Consider the following 16657-nt stretch of genomic DNA (forward strand, 5'->3'; position numbering starts at 1 on the left):
CTCAGCACACAGTCAGCATGGCTTGTGCTCACGCTTTTGGAGATATCAGAGGTTTGTTTCTCAGCTTCTGTTCATTTATATGAAGTGTTGAGAGGACACGAAGGAGGACTAAGAAGGTCAAGAGCTCAGGCATCATTTTCCCAGATTCTGGTTCTATTTCTCGACTTCATCCCCCCTATTCCTATTAGGTGAGGAATCCTGGCAGATAATTTGTTTAGTAAATGAAACAGATGTCATTTTTCCTCTGTATAGTTTTTTTTTGGAGTGCATACCCCTTGGGGGGGGGGTTAGGATTCTCCTCGTGTCGGTCCGGCGGGTCAGGTGGAACACACCCGAGGGCTGGTTGGAGGGAAGAAAAATAACAAGGCGCGGTGAAGTGCCTGGGGACGGCAAACATCATTCACATCTCCCATAATCATCAAGGCGATGCTCGGATGCCTCCTTAATTTACATAATACCATCCTGACACTTTTACTCCAGCTATCCATCACGGCAGGACGAGGCCTTTCTCCTTCCTGTCTCTTCTCTTTTCCCCGATTGTGTCTTGTGTTTATCTGCCCAAGCACAAATGATTGATTCCCCACTGTTTCTCCCCCTTATGTTCAGCAGATATGAATCCCCCCCCCCCTATCGAATGATGAAGCACAGACTCAGCTAATAATAAACAGAAATACGGTATTCAAAAAAAAAAAAAAAAAAAAAAAAAAAAAAAGAAGACGACTTTTTCAGTGGTGTCTGTCTCACTTTGGGTTTACGTGAGGACAAATGATACATTGAGTAATTGAAGCTTCTTTTCTCAGCGCTTGAAAAAAGAGCTGCTGTTTATTTCTCGGTTTTGACATGATATCATAAAAATGTTATGTTTGTAAAGAAAAAAGGAAAAAAAACACAAAAGAAGGGAAAATGAGAGAGACGTAGAGAGTAATGCAGCTGCGAAAAAAAAAATCCTGTCAACATAAAGATTTAAATGTGACCTGAACATGGCACTGCGTTCCTACAACGTGAACGATGTATGTTAACACGTGCGAGTGGTGGCTCAGTGCTGGATTAGTGATTGGAAGGTTGGGGGTTCAAGCCAAACCCGGTGTTGCCAAGTTGCCACTCGGGCCCTTGAGCAAGGCCCTTAATCCTCTGTGCTCCTGCTGGAAACTGGGATATGCAAAGAAAGAATTACACTGTGCTGTAATGTATATGTGACTAATAAAGGCTATTCTAAACGTCCCACTGTAGATCTTCATTGACCTTCACACTTCTTTCCAATGCATGTTAGGCTTTTTGTAATTATTCACTTACCAGAGGATTAGTGGAAACACATTGATTTTGGAGGAAGTGATGAAGCTCTGGGTGCAGGTCACAGAGGTGTTGAGGTCAGGGCTCTCGAGTTGTTCTTCTCCACATTTTAGACACTATGTCTTCATGGAGCTCGATTTTGTAATGTTACAGCATACAAAGACTTTCTGTACAATTGTGTGTGTGACAGTGCTACTTTCGGTCACATTCTTAAGCACGTTCCCAGAACAGCTCCTAGAAGTTAAAATTCCATCCTTCTGGGTTTTTAGAAAAAACTAGTAAATCTGTGTGTGATCATTAATAAATTTTTTTCTGTAGCTTCAGACCCCCGATTCTGAGAAAATCTCCAAAGCAAAACTGTAGGAACATCTACAGAAAAAAGGCTACATTACAAATAGCATTGATTTAAAGGTGCTGATACGGAAACTAATCTGCCAGAAGAATAATTTACATTGATGTAAGGAGTCTCCAGTGTCACTGCTTTGTAACCATGCAGAGGTTTTCAGATCAGACGAGTTTACACACTCTGGTTTCTCTGCAAGAAAAAAAAAAGAGAGAAGCTGGTGAATGTTTACATCTGCTATAATGTAGCTATAAATGAATAAAAATACACGTTTCTTGGAATAAATCATAAAAAATATATAAAAACAATCACATAAGTTATAATAGTAAAATCTGTATATTCATTATTATATTCAGATAAATACATAAAAAATTAATAAATTTTTTTTTATCAAATCGTATCTAAAAAAACCCCCAATTATGAATGATGAAGAAAAAAAGGTCTCAATGCTTTCAATCGTTCATTGTTTAAAACTAAAAAGACAAATTACATTTTTTAGCTGTTTAGGAAAAAAAATTCTTGTTAAAAAATGTGAAATTGTAAAAAAAAAAAAAAAAAAGCCTTATTTATCTTTTTTTTGCCGTCATATTTTTGAGTTATTTGGGTTTGTGGGACTCCTGAACAAACCTGGATGTAAAATAACCGATCGACCATCAGCGCACAATCCACCTGCGACTTCACTCTGACTTTGTTGTTTATATAAAGTATTGTAAGATTTTTATCATTATATTTATTTAATACTACAGTCTGTGTGATTAAAAGAAGATATATAAATAAATAAAGTCATTGTTTTGTGTGTGTGTGTGTGTGTGTGTGTGTGTGTGTATGTGTGTGTGTGTGTGTGTGTGTGTGTGTGTGTGGCTCAGAAACAAATGAAAGCTGTTTCCTTCTTTTTTCTGCCTTTATTCGTAAATAAAAAAAGGAATAATCTGAAATGCAAAAGACCTCGCAGCTAAAAATCTGTGAACAGAAAAAAAAAGAAAACAAAAAATCCTGAAGACGGACTAATGAGGCCGTGCAATGGCGTGAGTGTGGGGGTGGAGCCAGTGTAAGGGCAGACCAATCAGAGAAGGGGAAAACTTCCCGCTCGTTTCAGGGCAGCATTTTCTCCGGTTTAGTTTCACACTAAATCAAATTGGGGTGAAACACTTTGTCTTCGTCAACAAGAAATAAATACATGTATAAATGAATAAACTCTGGTGTATGGTGTATGAAAGTAGTGGACTAGAGACTGTGTGTGTGTGTGTGTGTGTGTGTGTGTGTGTGTGTGTGTGTGTGTGTGTGTGAGTGTGTGTGTGTGTGTTTAATGTGTAAGCTGTCGTGGAAATAGAAAATATGGCACACTTTGCATATATATTTTTTATTTTTATATTTTATTTTTGGCAGGCCCAGTCTTCAAAGTTTCCCTTACAATAACGAAAACCATTAGCTGCTGTCAAAGGCAGAAGAAGAGAGATTATATTTTTTATTGAAATAAGATTAAAATGATAACTTTGACTGCGGCCTCCACCTGATAAAATATTTCAGCTCATAAGCTGGTTGTAGGCACAGGGATTAGAGTAGCAAGGGAGGGAGGGAGGGAGGGAGGGAGAGAGAGAGAGAGAGAGAGAGAGAGAGAGAGAGAGAGAGAGAGAGAGAGAGAGAGAGAGAGAGAGAGAGAGAGAGAGAGAGAGAGAGAGAGAGAGAGAGACGGTGAGGGTGAGGGACAGAAATTCATATTGTATAATAAAACAAAAGGCGTCCTGGGAAATAACAGTGGTACAGTATTCAAATTAGAACATGACGTAATGTATGTGTGGCTTCAAATTTGTAAATGACACTGTAGGTGGTGGTGGTGGTGGTGGTGGGGGTGTATCGAAAAATGTCTCAAGGTCTCAAGTGGGGTACTGAGGATCAGATGAGGACATAGTGATGACGCAGCGAGGAAATAGTAGGGACATAATCTAGACCTGGTGACTAGTAAGGACATTATGAGAACATAGAAAGGACATACTAATGCACAGCAAGGACATAGTGGGGACATTATCTAGATATGGTGAGGACTTAGGGCACAATAAGGACATGGTCAGGATAGAGTGAGGACATAGTTTAGACACAGTCACCTTAGTGAGGACATTGTGAGGACCCAGTGAGGAAATCATCTGGACACACTGAGGACATACTAGACGATGATATGAAATAGTGAGGAAATAATGTTGACATCTTCTAATATGAGAAGAACAATGTGAGGACATATTGAGGAAATAGTCTATCCATAGTGATAACACAGTAAAGACAAAGTAAGGACACTATAAGAACATTGTGAGGACAAATGAAAGAATAAAGGAATGAATAAGATTTTGTGTGGATTTGTGCAGATTGTACAGGAGAATGAATGAATGTGTGGAATAAAGCACAGCTGTGATGGTGGGACAGATGTGTTGTGATAGTGTGTGTGTGCGTGTGTTGTAGTGATGCTAAAAAAGAGAAACCCTTTGATGGAGTGTGTTTGTAGGGTGTGTGTCGGAGGAGACAGCTGTAGTAAGGGTAAAGCAGAGAAACCCTGTGTGTGATGTGATCATCCCTCTGCAACTCCCCCCCCACACACACACACACACACACACACACACACACACAACCTGTGAAAGACGAGCTGAGCTGCAGTGATGAATGTCCTCTGTGACCCTGAAGGTCAGACATGCTAACACTAGCAGCTAACAGTTCACAGCGTGTGATCAAACAAACATATCAAAACTTATATTATAGAGACGAGATGATAGGAATGAAGTAGGAATATACATAAATAAATCCGTGCGAATGAATGAAGGAGATGCAAACAAACAAACAATTAAGCAATCAATCAATAAAAAGGATGATGTTGTAACAATATTGAATGAATGTGCAAATACGAGAAAAAATTATTTTAAAAAGATTTCAAAATAATAAATGGATTAAGTGAAGAATAAACAAACAGTGAATGTGTAAAATAAATAAACAAATAAAGAAAGAACATTGGGATAAAATTAAGATGAATAAATTGTATAAAAAAACAATAAATGAATGAATGAAAAATGGGAGTGATTAAACAGATAAATGAATGACGACGATGATTAAACATAAGAATGAATGAATGAATAAATTAATGGATGAATGAATGAAGGGGATGATTAAACATATGAATGAATGAATAAATGAATGGTGGGAATGATTAAACATGTAAATGAATAAATGAATGAATGAATACATGAATAAACAAATGAATAAATGAATGGTGGGGTTGATTAAACAGATATCTTGCATGAATCAATTAATCAATGAACAAGTTAAATAGTAAATGAATAAGAAAGAAAGAAAGAAAGAAAGAAAGAAAGAAAGAAAGAAAGAAAGAAAGAAAGAAAGAATCAATGAAAAATCACAGACGAAAAAAAAAAATGCTGAAAAAAAAAAATTATATAAACAATTGATTTTTTTTTCAATTAGAGGAGAATTTTTTTCTTTTTTTTAAATGTATAATTTTTTTAATTATTGATTTTTCCCTTTTTAATGTTGTATTCTCTTTTCTTCTTTTGTCACAGAATAAACTCCATATCAATTTTTGTCTTATGAATCCGCTGTAATTATTCAGTATGACACTCAGAACACACACACGCGGTTATACACATCTACTTCTCTTTCATTCTTTTTTAACAATCGCATGAATTCCAAATATTTCAGGACGCATTCGCTCTGTAATAACACAAACAGATGGTGACAACAAGGAGGTTCCTGTTCATTCACATCTCCTTATGTTTTTTTTTTTTTCATGAAGCTTTAAACACTTCGCTATTGTTTGCGTTAGTGGTGGGTTTCATCATTATTATTATTATTGAAGTATCTCCTCTTGTCAGCTGTGTTACTCTTATTATGATGATCCTACATTATAAACAGAGAGAGTTTTTTTTTCCTTCTTCAATTCTCAAACCAAAAAAGACGTCATATGAATGAACCCCAAGAAAAAAACTTGTAAAAAATTACTTATAAAAAATAATTAAAAAAACAATAAGTAACATCTAAATATGTATAAATATAATAATTATCCACTATCATATGCGATTTATTTTCTGTAATGATGCACAGTAGATACTAGTTTGTGCTTTTGAAATGTGATCTGAAGATGCTCTGACCCTTCTATCACCGAATGTTACATTTCAATCTCTTTCTCGTGTAAAAGCACGAAGGATGCATGAAATTATTTATAAAAACGCTTGTCCCTATGATCTTCTTTTAAACAGCCTGCATCGGGGGTCCGGTCTACGGTCCGGCTCTTGCTAATGAACTGCAAGGAGAAGGAGAGATAGAGTAATGAGAGACGAGAGGAGGAAACAGGGTGGCATCTGTGCTCTCTGGTGACCCTCTCGTCACTCTCTCGTGCCAGGCCAGGCTGAGCGTTGACACATCAGATGAAGAGATGAGGCGGTGGGAGGGAGTGGAGGCGGGCCAGGCCACTCTCTGCGTTTCACACTTGTTTAACACCTAATTTGAAGCAGCGAGCCAGCCGTACACTATTCCTTCTCTCCCTCTCTCTCTCTCTTTCTCTCTCTCCTTCAGTTCGCCTCTCTTGCTCGTTTGGACCTGCGTCATCTTTGGCCCCAGATTTCCACCGCTAAAGAAAGTGGGCGCTGTTCTGAAATTAGAAATCTGTTTCTTATTGAACGGAGTGATCCGGGTTTGTCTGTGTTTTAGACGCGTGTAAAAGACAAACTTTAGTATAGCTATTCGTAAGCAGAGGAGGGATGTAATGAAGTCCAAATGCTTCATTACTGCGCTAAAGTAGAATTTTTTGGTATCAGTATTTAAAACAAAAAAAAAAATTTTAAATAAAAATATTTACTTTTCACTTTCACTCATTAAATTTTTTTACACAAATATCTGTACTTTCTATTTCTCACATTTCTCACATTTTCACACTTAAGTTTTAATCTATTTGGTTGACCTAATCCAATATTTTTCTTCTCATTACACACCGTTTTCAGCCCACCAACCGGTTTCCTGTCATTGTGCTGCTTTTTCGATCCACTGGTGTATCATTTCCTGTCTCTCACGCACCACAGACGAAGGGTAGTTTATGAAGATAACAATGAGCAGGCATAAGGCAACAGGAAGTCTGGGGTTAACGCGGATGAGACAGAGGGAGTCAGTGATGTAAACATGAGTGAGAACAGAGACTTTCCTGATCATCATCATCATCTTTTCTCTGCTTGTGTTCTATATGGTATTAGAGAACAACATCTGAAATTCTAATGTATTATAGATTAATATGAAGTGAGGTTCAAATACCGGCGTGACACTAAAACAGGTAGTAATAATGAGCACTTTTTACTGAAGTACGTGTCTGAGCCCAAACGTCTTTACTTTAAAGTGCAGTCAGAACTTCAACTTTAAAACACGAGTATCTGCACTTCTACTGAGTGAAGGGTGTATTTACTTTTGCCACCTCTGATTGTAAGCAACCCCTATGAAAGCATTAACACTATTATCATACTATATACGTCACTAATCATATGGCATGAGAATCCGCATATCCCTCTCAAATTAGCATGTTTATTTGCTATGCTAATCACTAATTTATATTTTTCCAACGCTCCTGTTATCACGGTGTCATTCTTGCAGGTCCACTTAATTGACACGCAGTGTTAATGCCGAACGATTTGCATATTTGGAGACTGGCGAGCGTGAGCACCTATCATCGCTGTCTTGCTACGGTATCATCATCATCATCATCATCATCGATTAGATTCTTCTACTGCCGCAGGTCTCGTTTTTTCTTTGTCCTGTATGTATAATCAAGCCAATCTGAAGGCTATTATATGCCACCGTGAGCACAATGAGCCTTGATTGGTTAGGAGAGTTTAATTAAAACACACACCCACACACACACACACACCCACACACACACACACACACACACAAACACACACACATACACACACACACAAACACACAATGGCCTCTGCATAGCAATCGCATAACTGGAATGCGCCTCTCGCCATTGTGTACATGAGTCATTTAAGACATAACATAACAACATGCTAGAGCAATCTGCTTGGAGAACCTGTCGAATTCTGCTTTTCTTTTTCCTGAATCTTTTTTTTTTTTTGCTGCACGCTTCCCTCTGAAAACAAAAATGAATCCTTCCAAAAACCTTGTCAAGATTTCCCCCCCTAAGGCTGCCCCCATGGGCCCTGAAGCTACAGATGGACAGAGGATCCTTCCCTGCCTTCCCACTAGTGCAAGGCCCATGTTTTCTCACGTTAAATTGGACTGGTCCGAGTGTAGCGCGATTCTGGCCCGCCGAGCGATGGACACACAGCTCTAGAGGGATCCCATACTGATTAAAGTCACCAGGGACCCTGGCACAAATATTCGGTTGCCTGTATCTATATCCTATGATGGCTTTTGCTGGAGCGACACCATCTTGAGTGTGGATGTGAGAGCAAACCAGATGGGGTCTATTCACACCACTTTGAGACAGCAAGAGTTTTTAGAGGCACCCTGCAGCCACTTCTTGTTATCTTTTGTCACCAATCAAGTGACATTTTTTCCCCCCTTTTTTCCTCCCCTCCTTCCACGCTGGGCGAATTCTCATGTTTCGAGAGGCCGTGAGCTTTTCGGGTGCGCGAGGGCAAAACTGGAACTTGTGTTTAAAATACGGTGGCATTGGAAAACAGAGCACTGCTGAATTCTCTCATCTGATTGGCCAGATATGTCCATGATTTGTTGACAGCAGCGTCATTAATGTGTTCGTTCTAATGTTAGTGTTTCTACAGTTACAATATTATAAATTATAGATCAGAAAGTAGATGTTTATTTAACATTTATGGAAGGAGTCTCCGGTCGCGTTACAGATGTGTTTTTGTTGCAGATGTCAAGCTACATGCGTATACACTATAGTGTTTGTAATTACTAGTAAATTTGTGCTTCAATTGAGCTGTACTTCGCATATATTATGATAAAATTTACAATAATAATTTCTGAAGACTCTCAGCATTCCATGTTTCTATACAGGAAATATCTGGCAACCTTGCATCAGTGAACAAGTGATTTTAATCATCAAACCGACACTTTAATGTGTGCGCATAGTCCGACTCTTCGTACGAGGAACTTTCCTCACAACATATTGACAAAACTTTAGTCCAATCTCAAACTGTAAATGCCTTTGTTTCGCACAGGGTTTTGTTTTACCCTCTTCGTTTGTGCTTTTGTTCCTGTTCAAAGTGTTCGAGTGTATACGAGCGATGCCACAAGGTCACCTTCTGACCCGGGTGTTATTTCTAATACAGACGAGTCGTGCTATTCAAATGAGCATGTGAGCGTTTTGTGTGTACAATTCAGCCATGTTCGAACCCATTTTTGTTAGCGATAACAAAAAAAAAGAGAAGAAAAGAAAGAAATATACAGCCTGCTGCTTTAAAGCTGAAAAGAATAGTATCTCGGAGATGTGAGGTTTCAACCCTGAACCCCTTTTCTTTCCTTTCACAAAAGATGCAGGATCTCACCACCACTTTGTCCATCATCAATAATGGATGAGAGTTGAATGGTGTCCACTTATGGCAGAAGAACGACCTGGACGGTACAAGAGTGCACTTAAGCGCATGTATGTGCCTGTTTGTGTGTGTGTGTGTGTGTGTGTGTTTGTGTGTGTGTGTCATTATGTGCCTGAGCTGCAACTTTTTCCTCATTTTGAACTTAACTGTCATTATGGGCGGCCATAGCTGTCGCTGGACACATTTAGAGCCCTGATGATTAAAACAATTCAAATTCTTCCAGAAACTTCTGTCATACATCATTAGTCATAGCTTTATCTGGTGATGGATCAGAAGAACATCTATCTCAGGAGTAGTGGGAACAGTCTAAGGGTAGAGATTCTGAATGGGACATGATGGTATTTATTTGGGGTGGGCTGGAGGACACGGGGAACCCAAACAGAACCTGCAGCCAATGATATAGTGATACAGAAAGAGAATTAGATGAAGCTGTAACACAAATACTGGAACATGATGCATTTCAGGATGAAGTTCAGGAAGATGTAAATTCGAACAGTACAGAAATATTATATTAAATATTAATTTTGTTGTCAAGTTTCACAATTTTGGGCATTCTCAAGCTATTTTTTATTCAGCAATTGTTTAGAATAAAAAAAAATATATTTTGCAATGAATACAATTCTAATAATACAATAGTAAAAGTAATAAAGTGTTTGTATTTTTTTATGAATGTGTTTAACAAATCAAATCAAATTTTATTTGTCACAAACATTTTTAAGCAGCGGACGACATGTGAAATGCTTGTTACGACTGTCCAACATGTAAATATGTTTTCAAATAAAAATATAATATAAAACACAAAATTAATCAATTTAAATAAAGAATTATAAAGATATATTAAACCTATAAAGTCAACTATAAAGTAAAAAATTATATATATATATATATATATAGTTTTATATGTATAAATAATAAAGAATGTGCAGGTAAACAAATAAACTTCTTGCTGGTCTAATTGGATATTTGCTATTGTAAACTTTGACCTTGAAAACAATGTCAAAAAAAGAATAAAAATTTGACTATTGCAAATATAGATTTATTACAAATGTATTTTGAAATGTATTGTTCAGTGTCTGAATAAAAAATAATTTTTTTTTTTAAAACTTTTGAAAATCTTACTTTTATTTTTTTTGTGTGTGTTTCGGTTTAAAGCACTGGCAGTAAATACAATGAGAAATTTGAATTGTTTTATCGCTACATTTAAAATAATTTTTTTTTTGATAATTAAAATGTGAAAAAAAGTTTAATTAATGTTTTATATTCAATTCCTTTGTGATCCAGTGAAAGTTTCACACCTTCTAGTCCCATCACAGAACATACTAAGCATAAGATCAGGTGTCCATTGTTTAATAGCTCTAAATATTACCTTTCTTTAGCAACTACAATTTGTTATAGTAACAATTTTCAGACTGAAGAAAATGTAATGTATGTTTTTAATGCAAATATGACGATCAGTCAGTGTAATAACAGATATTTTGTTGTTGTTGTTGTTGTTGTTCAGGTTTCTGACACAATCTTCACCCTGCTTGATGATTGCTCTCCAAGGTTGTGATTGCTATGAGGTAATACGTCACGTGTTCCCGTTCTGCAAACAAATGTAATTATTTTGTCAAATGTATTTGTTTGTTTGTTTACTAGTTACAGTGCACCCCCGAATACAGACCCTGGAACTGGAACAATATTGTGTGTATTGACATTTGATAGTCATTATTGAGCTCTTGAGCCAAACCCACAAACTTGTCTTTATTAGAGGGGATTTATTTTTTTTGCCATATTTTTCCATCTTCCAGCAAAATAAAAACATGTCAATATGTTATTAGGACTATTTCACAAACAGGAGCCTTTGTTATCTGTCTAGACCCCGGAGTTGTAATAAGGGAAATTATGGGATGCATACGAGGGGTCTCAGCTTGGCATACGCAGGCCAATAAAAGCCCCCTTCTTGATTGCCATTAGTGGACTTGGCAGCCATCCGATGTGTGTTATCTACTTCAGAGGAAACGGTGGTGCAGCTTTGGGGCGGCAGCCTCCTAATTTGCACATATGGAAATGCTTTTTCTCGCCATTCCACCGCCTCTGTTGTGGCCAGATGGAATTAGAGAGTGCTCAGAAGCCGTGAAGGCAAACACATCAAAAGGAGCGGAGAGGTGAGGAGAGAGGGGCTTTTTTTTTTTTTTTACTTTCTTTTTTTCCCATTATTTTTTAATCAGAGTGCAGAAGGAAGGAGATAAATAAATAACGATAATTGCAAATACATTCAAATGTGAATTAATCGAATCTTACATTCGGTATAAATCTACAGGTCTATCTATAGCCTTGGGATAAACACCCAGAGTGCATTGCTGCCATCGGCTCAATCTGGGTCAGGGTCAGTGTTGAATTTTATGAGTTATACTGCACAATAGTGGGAGGGGCCTATCTGTAAGTATATGTCTGCAGAAGAGGGCAGACTGCACTGACCCCTGAATGTGTTATACTGCCGTGTGATGCAGCATTACCCATGAGTAGCAGACTGACAAGAAAGAGTTGGCAAACCTCATGGGTCTCAGATGAAGCATGTTAGCACATCCTTGCTAGCTGGAAGCCAGAGGATGGGAATTAAGTGGTGTTCGTGTGACAAAGTTGTAAATGTTACGATGTGACTTACAGTCTCGTGATGATTTTGATACACCAAATTTTCCCAGAATCTTTGTATGTATAGATAGATAGATAGATAGATAGATAGATAGATAGATAGATAGATAGATAGATAGATAGATAGATAGAGATTGCTGACTCAGCATTAAGAAGAATGAATGTAGAATAAGTGTATGATCGTGAAATAAACGCACCGGTGTTTCAGGAGGGATGGTGACCGCTGCACCCTTCTAATGATGTATAAAGGCAGGAGACCTCTGTCCTGTTGGGAGAGGAAAGGATTACTGCAGATTAGGCTCTATGTGAAATGTCAACGTTCATTAAAACATACCTGCTGCATCTGAGTTCCCTTTTACTCCATCCATCCATCCATCCATCCATATAGACATCCCATCACAGCTTTACAACACATGGCCTTTTTCTCAGGCTCACACACACTTTGGTGAATCTGTGTACACTTCACACTGATGTTCTGTTTAACAGTCAGTGTTGAAGGCTAGGCTAAGTCTTAACTACATCCGCATGTTTCATCATTTAACTCGCTGCGAGCTCCTTCAGTTCTCCTGCCAGCATCATAATTAACATTCAGCCTTGTGGAACAAGCCCCCCCTCTTTAAACCACCACCAGACTAAACAATTTCATTGAAATTAAGCCAATAAAAAAGAAAGTGACTCAGCTAAGAATAATCCCCATGCGCTAAGTGACCCACTGAAAGATTCCCTAATGTATTACAGCTATGCAGGGATGCAGTGTGTACAGGAAACCTGTTAAAAGGCGTAATGTGATTAAAACGGCTGAACATTATGCATTATTCTTTCTCTTACTTTGAATGAGCTTGAATGGGAACTAATGCTTTCAACTAGTCGACTTGAATGAAAAAGGGGTGAACTAGAGGATTTATTGACTCGAACACTGACTGACTCTCTTTCATTATCAAATGATACACTGATAAAACATTGAATGAGACTGAGGGGAATAAAGTTGAGTTAAAGTAGAGAAGCATTTGGTAAAATATTTCTGGAGTAAAAGTAAAAGTGTTCCCTTTAAACGTGAATCGTTTTTGTTACTAGATTCTTGTTTAATCAAGCCAAAAGACTTTTTTGATGTCATGTTTATGTCAAAAGACTTTAATGTTATACTCCGCACACTGATCTATTAACAAATTAATATTAATGAATCAAACACTGGTTGATTTCTATTCAAATGATCATGAGCCCAAAACCTTAATTTCAACTACTTAAATAAAATCGTGTAAACGAGGTCACGTGTGTTGCGGCGAGTTCGAGTCTGGAGTTTCTTCATCGTTTGTTCCTCTCTAAATGTTCTGCTTGCTGTTGAACTGATGCTGATCAGAACGAGTTTAAAACAGAGCGTATGCTCGACCCTGATTGGTGCGTGTTTGACCAGTTACTTTTTTATCCTCATAAATGAAAAGGAACGACTTATTTTGCAAAATGTAGTTAAGTAAAATATTTGACTTTGAAATGTATTGAAGATCAATTTAAAGTCTCTCTGAATTAAAACACTTTAGTAACACAAAAGTACAGATACACAAAAATGCTACTTAAGACAAATAAAATTCTAACAAATTACATTGACTACTATATTGTCCACCACTGTTCAAAACATTACATAGTGAATCAGATAAAAGCCAGACTTGGACATGACCAGAAAATCCTAAACCGCTGAGCAAGAGAAGAGCAAATTCCATTTCATTCCAAATGATGAGAGATAGGTGAATATCTGCGGAGATTAAATCATCAAAAAAGACTCATTAAATGAGAAAGGAATAAATTGCACCTAAATGTGTTTCAGTGATATATAACACTGTGCATTAATGGACCTAGTCTGATTCATTAACGAACAGATTCACTGAGTCAAACTAATGAGACTGAACAGAAACAGAATCAACACTTGGATTTTCTAAATGAGAAATAGACTCAGTGACTCACCTGAACATAAAAGAATTGAGTACTAATCATGGTTGAAGACTGACAAGTAAAATATATTATGGACTAAGAAAATTTGCTGACTCAAACTCTATTAACAGAATTCTGTTGAAATTGGACGGAAAGTTTCACCATTGCAACCGAGCCACTGAATAAAAGAGAAGTGATACATGGTCATGACTGAATGACTCAAAATAATATAAAACGAAGCACTGCATGTTTATAATCTCAATCCTAGTCAAAATAATTCAGCGAGTCAAAACAATGACTCATTAAATGAATGGAGAATCGATTTCTAAGACTAAAAAGTTTCAGTTGCAGATTTTTACTTCACAGAATTTTTTTTTTCGGTCCCTGGTAGAAACTGAATTATTTACAATATCTCGTAGAAAAAAATAAATTAAAAATTAATTTCTTTAGATTTGTCTGAATCCTAAAAGAAATCTGCATCGGGATTCGCTTCCCGGTCAGAACTCTATCAGTTTGTTTTTGTTTTTTTGGGGGGAAAAATAGAGTCCATCGGATAATTATCTAGTATCTCACAGTAAACTGAAGAGAATTGCCATGACGTGGATACCTCGCTCAAATTATTCTCTTCATTGCTCCGACAAAATGCTTGCTGTTTAACAAAATTTCCCATGCTGCACTGTGTTTGTCAGGACGGCTCTTATGGGATGTCAGGTAAAAGGCGAATCCTGACGCTCTGACAGCTCGGAGGGCTTCAGCGCTCAGCCACGAGTTGAACGCCAGGCCGCTGTCGGCTTGTTAATGGCACTCATTAGGACATAGAGTTCTGCGCTTGTGCATCGACAGCTTCTGAGCCCTGAGGGAAGAGAAGTGCCGAGACCTCGGAGATGCCGCCGTCGGAAGGTTTACGGCGTTTGTATCGGAAATCGGCATCGTGAGCTGCCTCGGAACACGACGGCTTCGTTTCTCTGGATGGCTCGAACCCATATCGTCATCTCTACTACTCAAATATAATTATAACCCATTTTTAATGATCTATGTACCTAGCTCTCCACTCTCATTCTGTGAGTCAGTATTTGAGTCAGTGAATCATTTCATTAATGACTGAGGATCACATTCACTAACTCTGTGTTTTAGACCAGGGGTCCCCAACCACCAGGCCACAATCAGGTACCGATAACTTTTTATTCTTTCGTTTATTTCCATTGATTGACTTTCGCAGTCTACGGGGTGTTTTATATCGAAAAAATTACCACTGCGGTGGCTATGCTAATGTGCCTGCGGCAGTTTTTATGCATCGATAAATTGAGACCACAAGTTAGCCCTAGCGAAGATGACCACAAAACAAACATTGATGCAAATGTTCGTGTAAATGCAGGAAAGAGCAAATGATGAGACAGCAGGAAAAAACTTCAAGACAAACAAAAAGCTCAATTTGAAAGAAAATACCATACTGAACTTAGGTTCATAGGTTCATTGCAACATTGGATTCTCATGATTCAAACCCACAATGTATAATATGGTTCCTCACAGGTTTCCACTGCATCTGCATTATGGTGATTCGAGTTACATTTTCACTATATATGTAAATATGTGCAAAAACAAAGTTGGACCACTGTTTTAGACAAGGAATCACTTTGGGTAATAATTAAAATTCACGTCACTCCCATGAGTCAATGACCAAAATTCGTTCCTCTCTCGTTCTATCAGTCAGCGATTGAGTAACTGAATCCTTTATGTCAGTGTTTGAGTCAGTAAATTTAATCAGTCATGAGAGATTCCTTCCTTTGTTTGAGTAGGTCAATTCTTTCATGACGTCTAATATTTTGTCCTCTGTAATCTCAGTGACTGAGTCAGTGTTGAGTGACTCATTTGACTTAAACAATTCGACTGAACAATTCAATTAATTTTTTTTAAACTATGGAAGGATCGTAATTCATGCAATATGATCTGATATTTGATATGCACATAAAAAACCATACAGAAGTAATATTCATAAATTTTTTGCCAACCACCTTCCTAAGCATATTGCTGTAAAATCTAAAGAAACTGTTGATTATATGAGAATTGCCTTCCAAATTTTTTCTTCTCTCCATCTCTCTCTCTCTCCCTCTCTCTTTCCCTCTCTCTTTCCCTCTGTCCCTTATTCCCCACGGCATGCTAATCAGAAATTTTGTAGGTACAAATGTTGTTGTGGTCCTCGCGCCCCCCGTTGGACCAGGTTGAGTGGCAGACGGAACTTGTAATAGCAGGTGTTACCGGAGTGGTGCTGAACAGCTTGCGAGCTCACCCAAGTTTGGATTTGTCCCTCAGGGACTGCCATTTGAATAAGCTCGAGCTGAAGGTCCGACTGTAACCCACCCCGACAGAAGCTGTGTACCTTTAATTAGGCAGAGAAAGGAGGAGTAAAGCAGAAAGATTTATGTGGAGTCATCTGAGTTCGGGTAGAAAAAACTGCTCATTTTAGAGCCTGGGAAAAAAAATTTAACACTGTTTGCATTTCGACATTTAAAAATTAGCACAAAAAAAGTATAATAAAATATAAAAAGAATCCACCCCCAGCCACTCTAAGTGCCGGTCCCAAGCCCGGATAAATGGGGAGGGTTGCGTTAGGAAGGGCATCCAGCGTAAAACATGTGCCAAATCAAACATGCAGATGATCTGCTGTGGCGACTCCTAATGGGAGAAGCCGAAAGAAAGTATAACTTGTACCTGCAATTTCATACACCTCGGATTTGGATTGGTCTTGTGGTCAGGAGAAAATAGAGGACCTGATTATTATTAAAGAATAGTTTCACATGGCTTACATTTTTGTAAAACTCTTCTAAATTATATATATATATATATATACCAACCAACCAACAAAACAAAATAATTCTAGCCACCTAATATTCTAATGGGCCTCACA

The 16657-nt window shown here is 37.7% G+C and overlaps 1 long non-coding RNA gene across 2 annotated transcripts; it reads right to left on the minus strand.

The window, feature by feature from the left end:
* Positions 1–1758: 1758 nt before the first annotated feature.
* On the minus strand, positions 1759–16154 carry LOC310731479. 2 transcript variants are annotated; one of them, XR_014535209.1, is made up of 4 exons: positions 16040–16154; positions 12027–12094; positions 6634–6755; positions 1759–1825 (listed from the first exon to the last, which is right to left on the minus strand). It is a non-coding gene; the product is annotated as an uncharacterized lncRNA (long non-coding RNA). The 2 variants fall into 2 exon arrangements; XR_014535210.1 differs by lacking the exons at positions 1759–1825; positions 6634–6755 and adding an exon at positions 9457–9580 and having other exon boundaries at positions 16040–16148.
* Between the last annotated feature and the right edge of the window lie 503 nt (positions 16155–16657).

This window comes from Silurus aristotelis (assembly GCF_946808225.1).
Source record: "Silurus aristotelis genome assembly, chromosome: 9".
Taxonomy (NCBI): domain Eukaryota; kingdom Metazoa; phylum Chordata; class Actinopteri; order Siluriformes; family Siluridae; genus Silurus; species Silurus aristotelis.